General features: G+C 38.7%; 1 long non-coding RNA gene across 1 annotated transcript; it reads left to right on the top strand.

Moving 5' to 3' along the window:
- Positions 1-3,100: 3,100 nt before the first annotated feature.
- On the top strand, positions 3,101-4,408 carry LOC136347337 (uncharacterized). The gene is made up of 3 exons (XR_010733477.1): positions 3,101-3,205; positions 3,315-4,269; positions 4,336-4,408. It is a non-coding gene; the product is annotated as an uncharacterized lncRNA (long non-coding RNA).
- Positions 4,409-6,479: the final 2,071 nt, after the last annotated feature.

Here is a 6,479-nt window from a genome sequence, read left to right as displayed (position 1 = left end):
ATATTTGGCGATAATATATTGAAATTCAACACTACCACTCTTATTATTTTGACCACAACTGTATGTAAAATTAAAATATAAATTATTATGTGAACAAAAATAAATACACTCTTTTCTTTAATAATCAATACTGTATTCTCTGTTCCTTCTTACTTCTAATATTCTCTTTGGCATCGACGCAATTAGTTTGTTAATTAAAGTTTCGCCTATTTCCGCCCATGTTTGCCTTAAATTTTCAAAAAGTTCTTCCTTGTTTTTATATGTTTTGGTTCTAATTTTTCTGTCCAGATAGTCCCATAAATTTTCTATCGGATTAAGATCCGGAGACTGGGATGGCCATTTAATAACATTGATTTTTTCTTTTGTTAGCCAATTCTTAACGAATTTTGAAACATGCTTAGGGTCATTATCATGCTGAAAGTAATGTCTAAGAGGCATAACCTCATCTGAATAAGGTACCATCACATTCTCTAATTTGTCTTGATACATGAACCTATCCATATTGCCTTCTATTCGATGAAGTGGTCCAATACCGTACCCAGAAAAACATTCCCAAACCATTACGGATCCTTCGCCATGCTTGACCGTTGGAATAGTGTATTTTGAATCGCATCTTTTGCCTTCAGGCCTTCTTACATATCGTTTCCCATCCGAATGTATCAAATTAAATTTTGACTCGTCACTAAAAATGACTTTTCCAATCGTCAACAGTCCAATGTCCGTATTCTTTTGCAAAATTAAGACGGGTCTTCAAGTTTCTTTTACTAAGCAAAGGTTTCTTAGCAGGTCTTGCTGTTTTTAGATCACTATTCTGTAGTCTTCTTCTCACAGTACGCGAACTTACTGAACAAACTTGGTTTTTGTCTAAAATATCTTTTATTTCTCTGGAAGTAATAAATGGATTTTGCTTTGCTGGTCTTAAAATAAATTTATCGGTAGCAACAGTAGTTTTTTTACGTCTTCCAGTTTTTCGACAAGGGAGAACATTCCCGTGGATGAGAAATTTTTTAACGATTTGTGAAATAGCACTCAATAATGAATAATTCTGGATTTTATCTCACTTGATAAAGTAACTCCTGACAGCATTTTATTAAATTAGGTACACACAAACTCAATTCACTGTTAAAATCACAACAATTGAATAAAATTAGTTTTTAAATCACTAATCAATAGATTGTCAATTTATTTTTTCCGGGCTCACTCAACACGAACTATGTCCTATCAATAAAATAATGCGATAAACAAATAGTGCAAAAACAAGAAATTTATCAATAAATAGTTTAAGAGTTGGTATTTTATTTTTATGCGTTTTGTTGGCCAGGTATGGAGTTTAAATTTTTGAGATAGAAAAATTATTTATGTATAGGATTGTCAATTTACTTTTGGCCAGCAGTGTATTACAAGACACAAGAAATTCAAGAATTTTATCGAAAATTCGAGTGGTCAAAAAAATAAGATCGTTTAGAAATATCTCTAAAAATTAGAAAAAAAAACATATAAAACAACAAACTAATGAAAAATGTCGTAATTATAATATTATACTCAATATTTGGTCGCATATCCTTTCTGGGATAATACCGCAGCGCATCGTTTAGGCATGGAGTCTATCAACTTGCGACAGACTTCTATTGGAATAGAATACCAGATTTCTTGGACATTTTTCCATAAAAGTTTCACGTTCGTCATTTTTTTTAAAGTTACACGACTTAAGAGTTTTCCACAAATTTTCAATTGGGTTCATGTCCGGGGACTGAGATGGCCAAGGTAAAATGTCAATATTTTGGAAATTCAACCACGCTTTAACAACTTTGGCGGTACGTTTAGGGTCGTTGTCATGTTGGTAGATCCATTTCAAAGGCAGATTTTCTTCGGCATAAGATAACAACATTTTGCAAATTATCCAAGTAAATTTCTTTTGTCATGTTTTTTCTTTCATTAAATAAATCGGACCAACTGCTTCATACGGCAACGAGCCCCAAACTTCAATATTGCCTCCACCATGTTTAATAGTGCAAATTGTATTTTTTAGGTTTAGTTGTTCATTTATCCGACGTCTCACAGTTACTCCCCCATCATTTCTGAACAAATTAATTTTGGTTTCGTCCGAAAAAAGAATGTTTTTCCAATGCATACTATTTCAATTATTTTCTGCAAATTCAATGCGACGTTTCAGATGTATTTTATTCAAATAGGGCACTTTTCTCGCAATTCTACCGTTATAACCGAACTGCTGCATTCGTCTTCGGATAATTCTAGCACTTGTCGGGATTTCAAGGGTTTGCGTATACCGATCGGATATGGGGGTAATGCAACGCGCAGTCGGTGCCAACGGAGTAATATATGATTCCGTTACTGAGTGAATGCGTAGGGAAGGGCCAGTATTCAAACCCGACAAGGAAACTGGCCTTAGGTACTGAGTACAAGATGATACTGTTTAACTGATTTATTTGTATTGCTGTTCTGTGGTTGCACAGCCTGTACTCTCCCATCGCGAGCCACCAACCTCCTTTTATCGTGAACCCCAGTCGTAAATCTCTTAGGGTTCCTCTTTTTCTTTTCCAAGCTAACGGCTTTTTGATATTTCCACCCCCGTCAATTGCCACACGTGTGTCACTTGTCGGTGCGGATTCTCGGAGTGGACGGCTCTCGAGCGTGTCGGGGTCTGATGCGCGTGGGGCTTTCACTACCCGACTTGAGGTTGTTTACAGAGTGTAGAGGGTTATCGGTTTTATGAACATATATTACGCACTACACAATAAACTTATATCTAATTGTATACAATTCCTTTGTTCACCGAGTCGAGACGAAGAAGTGTCGCAGATGTAAGAGGGTGCGTTGTTGCGCAACCCTGCCTTTTATACCCCTCCCGGCCGAACCTTCTGGAACGTCCCGCCGGCTATTTGAATCGACTCGGGAATCGACAGGTTGCTCTGGTGCAAGATAAAACTGTCATAGTCTGACAGTTGACAGCTTGACGTTCAGCTGGCACCGCCACAATACTCCCCTCCCAGATACGGAGTACAAAACTTATTTTAACATGGTACCTGTGCTAAAAATTGTTACCAGACGATCTAAAGCTACTAAAAGTTACAATTAGAATTATGCCATACGCTTTAGCATCGATCTCTGGCGCTAAGCAAACCGTACCCGCTTCTTGCCTGTGTCGTGAAGGGGTTTTGGATTGGTATAGGTGTGATCATGGATGGTAGGATCTTGGGCTAGGATAAAAGCCGGTTTGAGACGATCCTTCGAGATGTTGACTTCTCTGTGATTGATCAGGATGGTGAAGTATTTATCAGCCCGGCTTTTTACAGGGAAGGGACCTTCGTAAAGAGGTTGGAGTGGTTTCCTCACTGCGTCGTTGCGTACGAAGACGTGCGTACAGGTATCCATTTCCAGCGCAATGAAGATCTTCCTTGTACTGTGGTTGCTTGGGGGGACAGGTTGCAGGAGTTGTATCTTTTGTCTCAATTGAGCGACAAAAGAGATGGGGTTCACATTGGATTGTACAGATTCGAAGAATTCTCCGGGCAGACGTAAGGGAGCTCCGTAAAGCATCTCTGCTGATGAGACACCAATTTCATCTCTCAATGTAGCGGGTAAGCCCAGCAAGATCGTAGGCAAAACCTTCGTCCAACGCTCTGTTGCATAGGCTATTATTGCTGTCTTGAGAGTTCGGTGCCACCTTTCCACTTTGCCGTTAGTCATGGGGTGGTATGGGGTGGAACGTGCTCGTGCACAGCCCAGTAGTACTGCTAGAGATGCGAAAAGGGAGCTTTCAAACTGTGGCCCTTGGTCTGTGACGATTTTTTGGGGAGGACCGAATCTGCAAATCCAATTGCTATAGAAGGTCTTGGAAACTTTGTCAGTCGTCATGTCCTTCATGGGGAATGCCTCAGCCCAGCACGAAAATCGATCAATACATGTTAGACAATATACAAACCCATTAGAAGAGGGCAGTGGACCAACTATGTCTATATTTACGACTTGAAACCTAGCGTCTGGAATTTGGAACTGCTTGAATGGAGTTAAGGTGTGTTGGTGGACTTTAGCCTTCTGGAAATTAATGCAGGCTTTAGTCCAGTTGCGTATATTTCTATTCATAGCAGGCCCAAACAAAGCGAGAAGAAATTAGTTTGGTTGTGCTCCTAATGCCTGGGTGCGAGAGATTGTGAAATTTGTTGAAGATCATTCTTCTGAGATTCTGTGTGATGAAGGGTCTGATCTTGGGGCCGTTGTCATCACAGAAGATCAGAATGTCAGAACCTGGTATGTTACACTGTTTGAAGTGTAGGGACGTTCCTTGTTGATTTTTGAGTACTTCTTGCAACTCAGGTTCAGAAGACTGGTATCGACTTAGAGCTTCGTAATCATTTGATTGGGGAGTTGAAATGGAGCTAATTCTGGTTCTCAGCCACAACATTGTTTTTTCCACTGATGTGAATGATATCCTTGGAAAATTGGGAGATGAAGTCTAGGTGTCGAATTTGCCTTGGAGAAGCTTTGTCGGACTTCCGTGAAAAGGTGAAGATGAACGACTTATGGTCTGTGAAAATGCTGAAGGATCTGTCTTCTAGAAGATATCGGAAATATTTGATTGCCGAATAAATGGCAAGTAATTCTCGATCATAAGTACTGTAGTTCCTTTGAGCGTCTAATAATTTTCGAGAGAAAAAACTTAGAGGTTTCCAAGAATTATCTTTGAATTGCTTAATGACGGCTCCCATTGCATAGTCTGTTGCATTGACTGTGAGGGAAATTGGAGCTGTGGAACTAAGGTGTACCAAAGACGTGGCGTTGGCTAGATCCAGCTTGCATTGTTTGAATACATCCATTGCTTCCTCAGTTCAGACTAATGGGGTTTTGTCACTCTTTTTGCAGTTGTTATGCATATTGTGGAGAATGCCTTGATGATGAGCGTCTGTCATCCCCTGACAAATGACAGCTCATCGCGCTGCTAGCTCCGCCACATATTCTTTCAATGTCTTATGGCTTCGTTCTAGAGCTCGATTGGTTTGTGGGTGGTATAGGCTAGACAGTATGTGTTTAATTTTGAGAAATGAGCTAAGTTCTTTAAAAATGGTTGAGCAAAAATCGGGTCCTTGATCAGTTAAAATGGTTTTTGGTATGCCAAAAATCATTATAAGTTCTAGAAGAGTGTTGGCGATCGTTGTGGCTTCATGATTTGGAATGGCTTTGGCTTGGGAGAATTTAGTCACATCATCCTGTGTGGTTAGTATAAATCGATTTCCATTTTCACTGAGTGGTAATGGACCAACGATGTGTAAGACGAGTCTTTGAAATGGGCGACTACTCGTTGTAGTTATTTCCATGGGGGTTTTACTTATTTTGTGGTGTCTGTCTTGTTTATTTCACAAAACTGACATTTTTTTATGAAGTTTTTGATATTATTCTTCATCCCTGTCCATCTATATTTTTACTTTACACGTTTATACGTGCGAATATACCCGGAATGCCCTGCAATGGGTGATGTGTGGTTATCTTCTAGTATTCGCTGAATTTCTTTCTTTGACGATAGAACAGATTTTGCTTTGTTTACGGGAATTACCTTTGTTTTCTTAAATAAGGAGTGAATCATCTCGTTTACAATGTGTTGTTTTATTTTATCGTTCGACTTGGCAGAATTTTTGACAAAAATCTTGACAATTTTAATATAATAATAATAATAACAATCTTTATTTCCTAGGAAATAGGCTATCGACCGCTAGGTCTTTCTGCCCAAGTTTACACTATTATATGTATCTATACCAACGTTTCCCTCAAGAAGAAAAAAGAAACAAAGAAACAAAAAAAGAAAAAAAGAAAAAAAGAAAAAAGAAAAAAGAAAAAAAAACTCTCAGTTTGTGTTTTGTTAGTAAGGAGTCTTGTTGATGGTCAGGTTTGTCTTAAGATTTCATATAGCGTATGGGACGGGAATAGGAATTGGAAAGTTGTTTTTTGTCTCGTCAGGCATAGTGCGTCTGGTATTGCCCTATTATTGGGGTTGTTTGCCCATTTGGGTTGTAGTTGTAGGAGTCTGTCTGTGATTTTAGTTAAGTTCGTTCGTTCGTATAGAAGTTGATTGGGCGGATTGTGCAGTGGGTTTACCGGATGTCGTATTTTTGTAATTGTCCTTATTGCGATTTGTTCCGTTATTAGTATGTGTTGTTTGGTTTTGGTCGTTGCGTTGGCTCTTAGGATGTGTCCGTATTCTAGCAGGGGTCGGGAAATGGATTTGTATATTATGGTTGCTGTTTTTGAGCTAATTCCCTTGTTTTTGTATGTCAGTGACCTAAAGTGTTTTGCTCTTCTTTTAACCTCTGTTCTAGTATTGTTCAGGTGTTTTGTAAACTTCGTCTTGTCTATAGTAATTCCTAGATATTTAATGTCGTTTGTGAGTTTTATTATTTGACCGTCCGCCATGATCTTCGGTGAGTTGGTTTTAATTTTGTGATTTGATAGTAGAAGTTGGTTTTTGT

Source organism: Euwallacea fornicatus, chromosome 28, assembly GCF_040115645.1.
Source record: "Euwallacea fornicatus isolate EFF26 chromosome 28, ASM4011564v1, whole genome shotgun sequence".
NCBI classification, from domain to species: domain Eukaryota; kingdom Metazoa; phylum Arthropoda; class Insecta; order Coleoptera; family Curculionidae; genus Euwallacea; species Euwallacea fornicatus.
The sequence above is the reverse complement of the archived record's forward strand: the minus strand, read 5'-3'. Positions and strand labels throughout refer to the sequence as shown.